This window comes from Pseudophryne corroboree, chromosome 5 (assembly GCF_028390025.1).
Source record: "Pseudophryne corroboree isolate aPseCor3 chromosome 5, aPseCor3.hap2, whole genome shotgun sequence".
NCBI classification, from domain to species: domain Eukaryota; kingdom Metazoa; phylum Chordata; class Amphibia; order Anura; family Myobatrachidae; genus Pseudophryne; species Pseudophryne corroboree.
In genome coordinates this window covers 603884864-603896864 of record NC_086448.1, presented here as the reverse complement: position 1 = coordinate 603896864, position 12001 = coordinate 603884864, and positions in this window count along the sequence as shown.

Sequence of the window (12001 nt, the reverse complement as noted above, 5' to 3'; positions counted from 1 at the left end):
TGTTCATTCCCGGAGTGGACAACTCGGAAGCAGACTTTCTCAGCAGGCACGACCTCCACCCGGGAGAGTGGGGACTTCATCCAGAAGTCTTCAAAATGATTGTACACCATTGGGAAAGGCCAAAGGTGGACATGATGGCGTCCCGCCTCAACAAAAAGCTAAAAAGATATTGCGCCAGGTCAAGGGACCCTCAGGCGATAGCTGTGGACGCTCTGGTAACACCGTGGGTGTACCAGTCGGTGTATGTGTTCCTTCCTTTGCCTCTCATACCCAAGGTACTGAGAATACTAAGAAGGAGAAGAGTAAGAACTATACTCGTGGTTCCGGATTGGCCAAGAAGAGCTTGGTACCCAGAACTTCAAGAAATGATCTCAGAGGACCCATGGCCTCTGCCACTCAGACAGGACCTGCTGCAGCAGGGGCCCTGCCTGTTCCAAGACTTACCACGGCTGTGTTTGACGGCATGGCGGTTGAACACCGGATCCTAAAGGAAAAAGGCATTCCGGAGGAAGTCATTCCTACGCTGATTAAGGCTAGGAAAGATGTGATCGCAAAATATTATCACCGCATATGGCAAAAATATGTTGCTTGGTGTGAGGCCAGGAAGGCCCCAACGGAGGAATTTCAACTGGGTCGATTTCTGCACTTCCTACAGTCAGGAGTGACTACGGGCTTAAAATTGGGTTACGTTAAGGTCCAGATTTCGGCTCTGTACATTTTCTTCCAAAAAGAACTGGCTTCACTGCCTGAAGTTCAGACTTTTGTTAAGGGAGTGCTGCATATTCAGCCCCCGTTTGTGCCTCTAGTGGCACCGTGGGATCTCAACGTGGTGTTGGATTTCCTGAAGTCGCATTGGGTTGAGCCACTTAAATCCGTAGAGCTAAAATTACTCACGTGGAAAGTGGTCATGCTGTTGGCCTTGGCGTCGGCCAGGCGTGTATCAGAATTGGCGGTTTTGTCATGCAAAAGCCCTTATCTGATTTTCATATGGATAGGGCGGAATTGAGGACTCGTTCCCAATTCCTTCCTAAGGTGGTATCAGCTTTTCATGTGAACCAACCTATTGTGGTGCCTGCGGCTACGTGGGACTTGGAGGACTCCAAGTTACTGGACGTAGTCAGGGCTCTGAAAATATATGTTTCCAGGACGGCTGGAGTCAGGAAAACTGACTCGCTATTTATCCTGTATGCACCCAACAAGCTGGGTGCTCCTGCTTCTAAGCAGACTATTGCTCGCTGGATCTGTAGCACGATTCAACTTGCACATTCTGCGGCTGGACTGCCGCACCCTCAATCTGTAAAAGCCCATTCCACGAGGAAAGTGGGCTCTTCTTGGGCGGCTGCCCGAGGGGTCTCGGCTTTACAACTTTGCCGAGCTGTTACTTGGTCGGGTTCAAACATATTTGCAAAAGTCTACAAGTTTGATACCCTGGCTGAGGAGGACCTTGAGTTTGCTCATTCGGTGCTGCAGAGTCATCCGCACTCTCCCGCCCGTTTGGGAGCTTTGGTATAATCCCCATGGTCCTTACGGAGTTCCCAGCATCCACTAGGATGTCAGAGAAAATAATATTTTACTCACCGGTAAATCTATTTCTCGTAGTCCGTAGTGGATGCTGGGTGCCCGTCCCAAGTGCGGATTGTCTGCAATACTTGTACATAGTTATTGCCTAACTAAAGGGTTATTGTTATGAGCCATCTGTTCAGTGAGGCTCAGTTGTTGTTCATACTGTTAACTGGGTATAGTATCACGAGTTATACGGTGTGATTGGTGTGGCTGGTATGAGTCTTACCCTGGATTCCAAATCCTTTCCTTATTGTGTCAGCTCTTCCGGGCACAGTATCCTAACTGAGGTCTGGAGGAGGGTCATAGAGGGTGGACCAGTGCCCACCAGGTAGTCCTAAAGCTTTCTTTAGTTGTGCCCAGTCTCCTGCGGAGCCGCTATTCCCCATGGTCCTTACGGAGTTCCCAGCATCCACTACGGACTACGAGAAATAGATTTACCGGTGAGTAAAATCTTATTTTTCCCTCCCGCCCCATCTCCCACCATCTGTGCAGTTAAAGTGTAATTAGCAGAAATTACTGCTCCTGGTCCTACATGCTGAGTGGAAGATAGACTACCCCCTACTGCCTGCGGGACATCAAAGCTGCTGCTGATAGCACCCCCCGCCCCTACCGCTGGAGGATGGGTAAGGGCCCCAGTGCATAGCTTTGCCCAGCGGCCTACACTTCTGTTAAGACAACCCCCCCCCTTCCCTTCCTGCTCCCTAACCCTCCCCACAGCCTAAAACCTTGTCGTCGCCCCCCCCCCCCCCCCTCCTCCCTCCCCCAGGTTTACCCCTCTGACGGCCTGGCAATCACTCGATTGGGATGCCAGCACCGGCGTTGTCATTCGGGATGCTGGCGCTGGCATTCTTATCAGTGTCTCACCACAATAACTGCATCATAAGTGTGCACCAATTTCATTAATTTCTGCTGAAGTTGTAAGTGAGCTTCCTTAATACACCCAGTAATTCTCATCTAAATGAAATCATAGATGCCTAATGCACAAAATATGCAGCTCTTCTAGGCCAGGCCTGTCTCAGCATGAGTATTCTAAGCACTGGGTACGTACGAACTACCAGCGGACGGGATGCCGGCTGTCATGATCCCGACAGTTAAATTCCGTTCGCCAGAATGCCGGCAGCTAGAAAGCCCCTTGCGGGAGCGGTGTTATATTTTCCCTCTATAAGTGTCATGGACACCCACAGAGGGAGAATAGCCTGTGTCACAGGTATTCTGGCAGTGGCATTTCACCACCTGTTGGGATTCCGGCATCAGTATTGTGACCACCGGGTTCCCAACTGGCGGTATTTTAACCGCTTCCCCTAAACATTTGTGCCTACATGACTGGAATCCACCACATTAAAAATCACTTTTAAATAACAATGTGTCACCCTTCCACTGGATTAGAGCCATTTCATCTCATTAGTACCAGACAAGCTCTGTAATGTTGTCTTCTGTTGCAGCCATATCCTTCTTATTTTCTACCCATGTGGTTGTTAGAAGTAGATATCTGTATAACAGGATTCATGAATGACATAAATAGCCTGTGTCCATTTAAGATGGCTTTTTAATTTCAGATAGTATTTACTGTCATTTTACATCTTTTTTATTTTTTTCCATTAACATATTCAATGTTTAATTAACCAAGCAATTATATTTCAAGCTACTCACACTCGCTTACAAAGCCCTCACCCACTCCTCTCCCAGTTACATCTCTGACCTTATCTTCCTTTACACTCCCACCCGTCCTCTTCGCCCTGCTAATGCACGCTGCCTCTCCTGCCTTCTGATTGCCTCCTCCCACTCCTACCTCCAAGATTTTGTACGTGCTGCTCCCTTTTTCTGGAATTCTCTACCTCTCCCCCTCAGTCTCTCCACCTCTCTACAAAACTTCAAACGGGCTCTTAAGACACACTTCTTCACCAAACCCAGCTGTCTCTCATCCTAAGCCTTCTGTGGCCCACTTTCACTTTTTAACCCATCTGTGTCACCCCTGTCTGTGTGCCCCTCCCCTTTAGAAAGCAAGCTCTCACGACATGGGAGGACAGGATGACCAGCAGCACCAGGTTTGTAAGAAACTTGACGAGAGCTTGCAAGTTCTTGTATAGGAGAGGAACATGGAAGAAAGTCGAAGAGAAAGCTCTCATTGTCCCAGTTACTGCCGCTAAATCACTGAGAGAAATGGTGGCTTTTGCAAGAAAGTCAGAGCCAAACTCTGTACAGTAGTATGACTTTGGAAAAATCAGTTCTCATTATTCAAAGCATGAGGAATAGGTGGGTGCTTTATCAGGATTCACACTTAGGGATCTTGTCTGTAGAGGCTGTTGCTCTGCTGACTGGGCTATTACAATTGTTTATGGTAAAGTCCGATTCATCTATTATGAAAAATAAGGTTATGTTCTTGTGGAGTATTGGATAATAGCAAAAATTATAAGCCATGTATACCACGCTCCATGCCGGTGGAGAGGTAACAATTGACAATGTATAAGGTACAGTATGTGAAAGAAGCAAAATACCATGGCAGTACACTCATACAATAGCATTTTCCAATAAAACCATAACCTGTTGTTTAGCTGTATGGAGAGGAAAGGGAAGCATTCTGGAGAACTATTTTAACACAGAAACCATTCTGGTTTAATAAGGGAATGTCATGCAAACTCTATACAGAATCTTTTTGGTTTTGAAAGGCTGTTTAGCACTATTACATTTAATATTGGTCTGACTGACACGTGAATTTTTTTGAATGGGGAACTTATGACTGGTAATCTTTAAAAAAAAATGGGTTTGTAAACTCTATTTTATTCTGTTTCCAGTGATCATCCTTGAGATATTCCTACAGCTTAATTGGAGTCCATCTGTGGTAAATTCAGTTGATTGGACATGATTTGGAAAGGCACACACCTGTCTGTATAAGGTTCCACACTTGACAGTGCATGTCTGAGCACAAACCAAGCATGAAGTCAAAGGAATTGTCTGTAGACCTCCGAGACAGGATTGTCTCGAGGCACAAATCTGGGGAAGGGTACAGAAAAATATCTGCTGCTTTGAAGGTCCCAATGAGCACAGTGTCCTCCATCATCCATAAATGGAAGAAGTTCGGAACCACCAGGACTCTTCCTAAAGCTGGCTGGCCGTCTAAACTGAGCAATCGGGGGAGAAGGGCCCTAGTCAGGGAGGTGGCCAAGAACCCGATGGTCACTCTGTCAGAGCTACAGCATTCCTCTGTGGTGAGAGGAGAACCTTCTAGAAGGTTCCACCAATCAGGCCTGTATGATAGAGTGGCCAGAGCATGGTAGAGTGGCCAGACGGAAGCCACTCCTTAGTAAAAAGCACATGGCATGGCAGCCCATCTGGAGTCTGCCAAAATGCACCTGAAGGACTCTCAGACCATGAGAAACAAAATACTGATTGAACTCTTTGACGTGAATGCCAGGCTTCATGTTTGGAGGAATCCAGGCACGTTCATCACCAGGCCAATACCATCCCTACAGTCAGAGGCGGATTGGCCATAGGGTCTACAGGGAAGATTCCTGGTGGGCCGACGCACCCATGGGGCCTGTTTTGATGGGGACATGTGGTCCTATTTATAGACATAATGAATAAGATGCCAAACAATTTGCCACTTAGCCTGTGATTGCAGATGATCTAATGTATGCTCTGTGTGCCTGCTTGGCTAACATATAAGATTGAGTGAATAGTGACTGGGATACAGTTGGTGTAATAAGCAAGAAATATCTTTCTAAAGAATTATATAGTTTCCTAAATTCTAAAGGTGTATCATATAATGTGCTCATAATATTTAATTTTATTTCCTTTTAACTTCCCCTTGATGCTGGACATCCCCACTATCTGGAAAGTCTTGGGGGGAGGGTGCTGCTGCCATGGCCCATGGCTAGACCTTACACCTCTGGTGCTGCCCAAGTGGGGCCACTAGTACAAATTTTTTCCAGGGCCGCTTTTTGTTCCTGTCTACAGTGAAACATGGTGGTGGCAGCATCATGCTGTGGGGATGTTTTTCAGCTGCTGGGAGACTAGTCAGGATAGTCAACTGGGAGACTAGTCAGGATAGAGGGAAAGATGAATGCAGCAATATACAGAGACATCCTGGATGAAAACCTGCTCCAGAGCGCTCTTGACCTCAGACTGGGGCGACTGTTCATCTTTCAGTAGAACAATGACCCTAAGCACACAGCCAAGATATCAAAGGAGTGGCTTCAGGATAACTCTGTGAATGTCCTTGAGTGGTTCACCCAGAGCCCAGACTTGAATCCGATTGAACATCTCTGGAGAGAACTGAAAATGGCTGTGCACCGACGCTTCCCATCCAACCTGATGGAGCTTGAGAGGTGCTGCAAAGAGGAATTGGCGAAACTGCCCAAAGATAGGTGTGCCAAACTTGTGGCATCATATTCAAAAGACTTGAGGCTGTAATTGCTGGCAAAAGTGCATCAACAAAGTATTGAGCAAAGGCTGTGAATACTTATGTACATGTGATTTCTTCGTTTTTATTTTTAATAAATTTGCAAAAATCTCCCAAAAAAACTTTATTTACGTCATTATGGGGTATTGTGGGGGTCACTCCGAGTTGTTCGCTCGTTGCCGATTTTCGCTATGCTGCGATTAGTTGCAAATTGCGCATGCGCAAGGCACGCAGGGCGCATGCGCTTAGTTATTTAACACAAAACTTAGCTGTTTTGCTGTGGCTTCTGCGGCGCTTTTCAGTCGCACTGCTGTTCGGTAAATGATTGACATGAAAGGGGCGTTTCTGGCCGGCAACTCAGCGTTTTCCCGGCGTTTGCTAAAAAACGCAGGCGTGTCAGGGAAAAACGCGTGAGTGTCTGGAGAAACGGGGGAGTGGCTGGCCGAACGCAGAGCGTGTTTGTGACGTCAAACCAGGAACTAAACGGACTGAGCTGATCGCAATTCGTGAGTAGGTCTGGAGCTACTCAGAAACTGCTAAGAATTATTTATTAGCAGTTCTGCTAATCTTTCGTTCGCAATTCTGCTATGCTAAGATACACTCCCAGAGGGCGGCGGCCTAGCGTGGGCAATGCTGCTAAAAGCAGCTAGCGAGCAAACAACTCGGAATGAGGGCCTGTGTGTAGAATTGTGAGGAAATTTTTTTTATTTATTCCAGTTTGGAATAAGTCTGTAACATAAAATGTGGAAAAAGTGAAGTGCTGTGAATACTTTCCGGATGCATTGTATATGCATTCAGTGAGTAATCAAATTAATGGCAAGCTGACACCAACATGTATTGTCTCTAACCATTTGTCTGTGGTAATCTCTCTCTACTAATATCTAGGTCTGGAAGCATGATGCCCTTGCAAAAAGAGCTTAATGCATTTCGTTTGAGCTCTAGACTTTAGCACTGCAACAGATCTGTGAGTCTTAAAACAAGACCTTACTCCTGATAGAAACCGATTCAAACAGGTCTGCATGCGAGAGACTAGTATAGTCCAGAGACTATACTACTGTAGTTCTGATAAGCCTGCTCTCTTGAGCCATTGTGCTATTCTAGAATGTGTTAAATGCTTGACCCATAATAAAGCAACCTTGCTGATAGCTTTTAGAAGGGAGTGAGAAAGTTGATCCAGGGAGCATATGTATTATCCTTCCTTTTCTGCCTAATCAAGGACATATAGCAGAGGCCCTGCAGCGACTGTATATTTAATAAAATATTTCCTCTATCCTATTTGTGAAACCAGCGGTTTATCACCCAATAATGCATTAAGATCTGCATCCATGTCTAAAGGTGGGTACACACTAATAGATATATCTGCAGATCAATTGATCTGCAGATATATCTATGGACGGATCGGACAGTGTGTTCAGCATACACACTGCCCGATCCGTCGGGGACTGACGTCATGAACTGGGCGGGCGTGTACACACGCCCGCCCAGTTCAGCTGTCAATCACTTCCGGCCGCCGCAGCATGTGTACGGGCGGTCGGCCGACTGCCCCGTACACACACAGCGACGCACCAATATATCGGTAGATATATTGGCCGCCGGCTGTGCTGCGCGGCCGACGCGATACGTCTGTGAACGACGGAGTTCACAGACATATCGGCCATACACACTGGCCGACGCTCCCGTGATATATCGGCCGTTCGAGAGAACGGCCGATATATCGACCAGTGTATACGGGCCTTAAGAGAAGAGAATTGGCACATCAATCAGGCCTATGAAGCTCATGAGCACCATATAATACTCTCTTATAGGTATAGACCTGAATGCCTGTTTAGAATATTTACACACCTCAGAGTGCTCATGCAAAGCCCAGCGCAATGAGTATAGGTTAGGCGGAGGTGTCCTGGCAGCTAGAGCCATACTTGCAATTTGATATTAGGATTGTCATTCAGTAGTGTGGGAAATATGAGGAAAGGAAGGTGTGCATGCCGGGGCATTTTAGGAGAGGAAGGGACCAGCGTGCATCCTTTCGTCACTGACCCCTCCTCTGGCAGCAGTAGACTCCTTGTCACTGTGTCGCTGCTGTGAGGTGCACCTGCATCTCCTCACTGATGCATTCCTCCATTCTGGCTAGCTTGTGGGTGTGGGTAATTAGTGACTAAGTGGTCCCCCTCATGCAGGCTTTACAGCATAGTGTTTCTTGTGTGGATACAGGTGAAGTTATGTGCTGATTGATTGTTCAATGCAAACACAATCATTTGGGTGCAGATGCTTCTCAATTCCAAACTATATTCTCTTTATTAAATTACTCCTACATCACGTTACTTGGTTCAAAATGATAAAGAAAAAATATCTACATCTCTGGGGGGTTTTTACCACCCCTGCAGAAATTCCCCTCACATTTTGGGGCTCCTGTGCTGCATCAGTATTCCCGCACTTAGAGTTTCACCCCCTCTTTTCTTCTATTATGGTACTTCCAGCTGTCTCCGGTCTCTGTAGTGACCCCTCCCTCGTTACTGGCTGCTGGGGGCTTTTTATTGTATGTGTGGGCTCTCCCTCTCTTTAGTAATAATGTGGGGCTCTTATGTCTCTCTATAACTGGATTTATGTTCTCCTCACTTCACATATCTCTATATGGAGTATTTTATTGTTTGGGGGTTTTCCTCACAGTATAATTGAGAGTGACTCCTCCCTCCATTCAATTTAATTTAATTTAGGGTGCTGGTAATTCATCATTATATTATACCATCAAGGTTAACAACCAATGGTACCACCAATGGGCATACCTTTAACAAGACAAATTACACAGATCTGTGTCACTCCACCCCTCTACATGAACCGATCGCACATTGGCTGTGACTCAGAGGTGCACACAGTGCCGATGTTTGCACAGTTGAACATTTAAATAGTTAAGCAGTCATGCATTATGTGCAACATATATTAGGATCATAACTTGAGACACACATTGATACTGCATCACTTTTACAAGCATTTCAGTGTTTAGTATTTTTTCTTGTTCGTGGAGTACAAATTTGAATGCATATCAATAAAGTATAAAATATTTTTTATACCTTACTCCAAGAGTTTGTTTTCTTGTCTGTTGCGGGGCTCATAGTCTAGACTCTAGAATATAAATTGATGATATTAAATCCCATGTGCTAATGCTATGGTCAATAATTACACACTACAGTCTGGAAGGGGTTTTGAATAATTACATTTCTGATGCAGATTTGTTGGTTGGTGTAAGTGAAGTATCCAAATAATGTAAGTAATACAAATTTGAATGAGCCAACCAAATATAAACAATAGGGGGCTGATGTACATATGAACATGTGACCATTTATGGAACGTATCTTGTTTGAATTTGCACTGCCCATGCTCAGAAAATGGATGCATCTGCACTTTAGAACGAAGATGCAGAACTGGTGACCAATAGCATAACTAGAGGCTTGGAAGCCCATGACATACTCTCAAGGTGTGCCTCCTATTTGATTTCTATAAACTCTTAGGTCTACTTGTGCAGCTGTGTAGGTACCAAACGGAGCCAAACAGGGAACCAACAGATGAGGAGGGAGCTGTACAGAATGCTGGTCAGAGGCACTCCCAGGGAACAGACACCAACAGGCAGCCGCAGGGTTACCTGCGGGAACATCAACCTCCACAGGCAGACCCCAACAACAGAAGAGCCTCCTCAGGTAAGAGACAGACAGAGGGGGGTCAAACCAGCCCTGCAGGTAGCAGTGGTCGTGTCAGACAATGATCCAGGAGTCTGGAAGTCTAGGCCGCGATTTGGGTCTATCCAGACACCGAATCTAGGAAACCAGAGCTTGGCAGGCCCCATTCACCTTGTGGGCCCCTGGACATTTGCTAGTCTAGCCACCACTGCTGGTGACTAAATATTCTCATACAGTTTAGTGAGGAAGTGTTCATGCAAATGTGGGCAATGCACACCACGGGCCAAATGTAATAGCCCACGATATGCAGGAGCCAGTAATATTCCAGCTAGATAGTCATTAGATATAAAACAATAATTAGTTTTAAGACAAAACCAGTTTGCCAATCATTCCAAAGTTAGCCCGGTAGCTAATGGCATCTTCAGATACTGTTAGCCACTGTATTCTATGAGCTACATTCTGCAGATTTTTTGCAGGAGAGGGATCTGTCCCTGGTGCTATTTGCACATGCATCGACAGATGTCTACGCAGTAGCACAGCAGGGAGGTCAAAGCGGGAAGTAATGTGATCGCCTGTGTTATCACTTTACTTCTTATGGATTGCTGGGATGAGTGCTTATTGGAGGTCTAGTACTGGCAACTTTTATATCCATTGCAATCCTTTCTGGTTTTGATTACACGTAAATCTGGGCAAGAAATTAATACTTTATTTAGCACATTTATTTGTAAAAAATAAACGGTCCAAAACTGGTCTTATAAAACTCCTGCAGACTAGTTTCAGTGGAGGAGTAAATTTGCACAATTTGGAACTGTTACATTATGGTCATATGTCGCTCATTCTATTATACAGGATATGGGTCTCCACTCTTCACCATTTCTTCATCCTTTAAGGCCATAATCACTGTTTTCACTCTGATTTTCAAGTGACAGTCTTATTCATCAAGGATGTAACAAAGAGTGTGGTTCATCAAATCGACAGTGTCTAGGTCGACCACTATAGGTAGACTGTCACTAGGTCGACAGGGTTTCTAGGTCGACATGTGCTAGGTCGACAGGTCAAAAGGTCGATATGAGGTGTGGGGGGGGGGGTTTGCGTCGTTTTCTGCGTACAGTGACTGGGAAGCCGAATTAGTGCACATTGTCCCCTCGCAAGGTGCCTCACTCCGCTACCGCTTCGCTCGGCACAGATTACCGTTCCAATCGTATCACGAAGTATGAAAAAGTAAAAAAAAAGGAAAAGAATGTGAAAAACTCATGTCATGTGGATCGTTAAGTATGAAAAAGTTAAAAAAAATAATTTAAAAACTCATGTCGACCTTTTGACCTGTTGACCTAGCACTTGTCGACCTAGAAACCCTGTCGACCTAGTGACTGTCGACCTATAGTGGTCGACCTAAACATTGTCGACCTAGACAGTGTCGATCTTCAGACCAGATCCCGTAACAAAGGAGGGAATACATATGGTTTATCGGCAGACGGGATGCCAGCTGTCAGTATACCGACAGCGGCATCCTGTCTGTCGGAATCTCGATAGTAAGGCAGCTAGACCCTTCGCAGGCTCGGTACCCTCGCCACGCTACAGGCCCGCTGACTCGTTTCAGTCGCCACAGGTTATATTCCCACTCGGTTGGTGGCGTGGACCCACCAACCAAGTGGGAATAATCTACGGTGGTCAGGATTCCGTCTGTCAGCATTTTACCGGCTCTCAGGATTCCGGCGTTGGTCTCCTTATCGCCGTGATCCCGACAGCCAGTATTTTAACTGCATCCCCAAAGGAGATACCACTCATATCTCCTTGTTACAACCTTGCCAGAATAATTTACTTGTTGAGCTACTATATTCTTCCTACACATAGGAAGCGTTTAAATTAAGACAGTGCAAATATGAAAATACATTTCAATTCCGGTGCAGATTTTTTGGACAAAACCTACACATAGAATCCTGCTTTTCACTATTGGAAAGGTGCATTATTTACACAACAAGAACAATATATTTCTTTATGATGTTTATAAGATGAAAAAAAAAGTTTGCTTTTGGTTCCCTTTCTTGAATAGTTAGAATGAGTAAAAAGACTAATCAACAAGGTATAACTTGTGTGGGTACTTCATAAAAAATCATGCTACTGATGTAAGAATGTGACAAGCGCAAATGTTAAAAGAAAAAACACAACTTGGGACAAGGATGAAAAAACCTTCAGCAGTTTAAAGTGTTAAAGCAAAGCCATCTACAAGTGCAACAGATTAGTGGAAACTTCTCCAGCAGTGTATGATTTCCATTGTGGAAAAAAAGCAATTAGCGTGTTCAGTGGATATATCTGCAATAGGTGGCTACTTTGAGGAGTCAAAAAGTTAGATAACATTTTGTTAAAATGA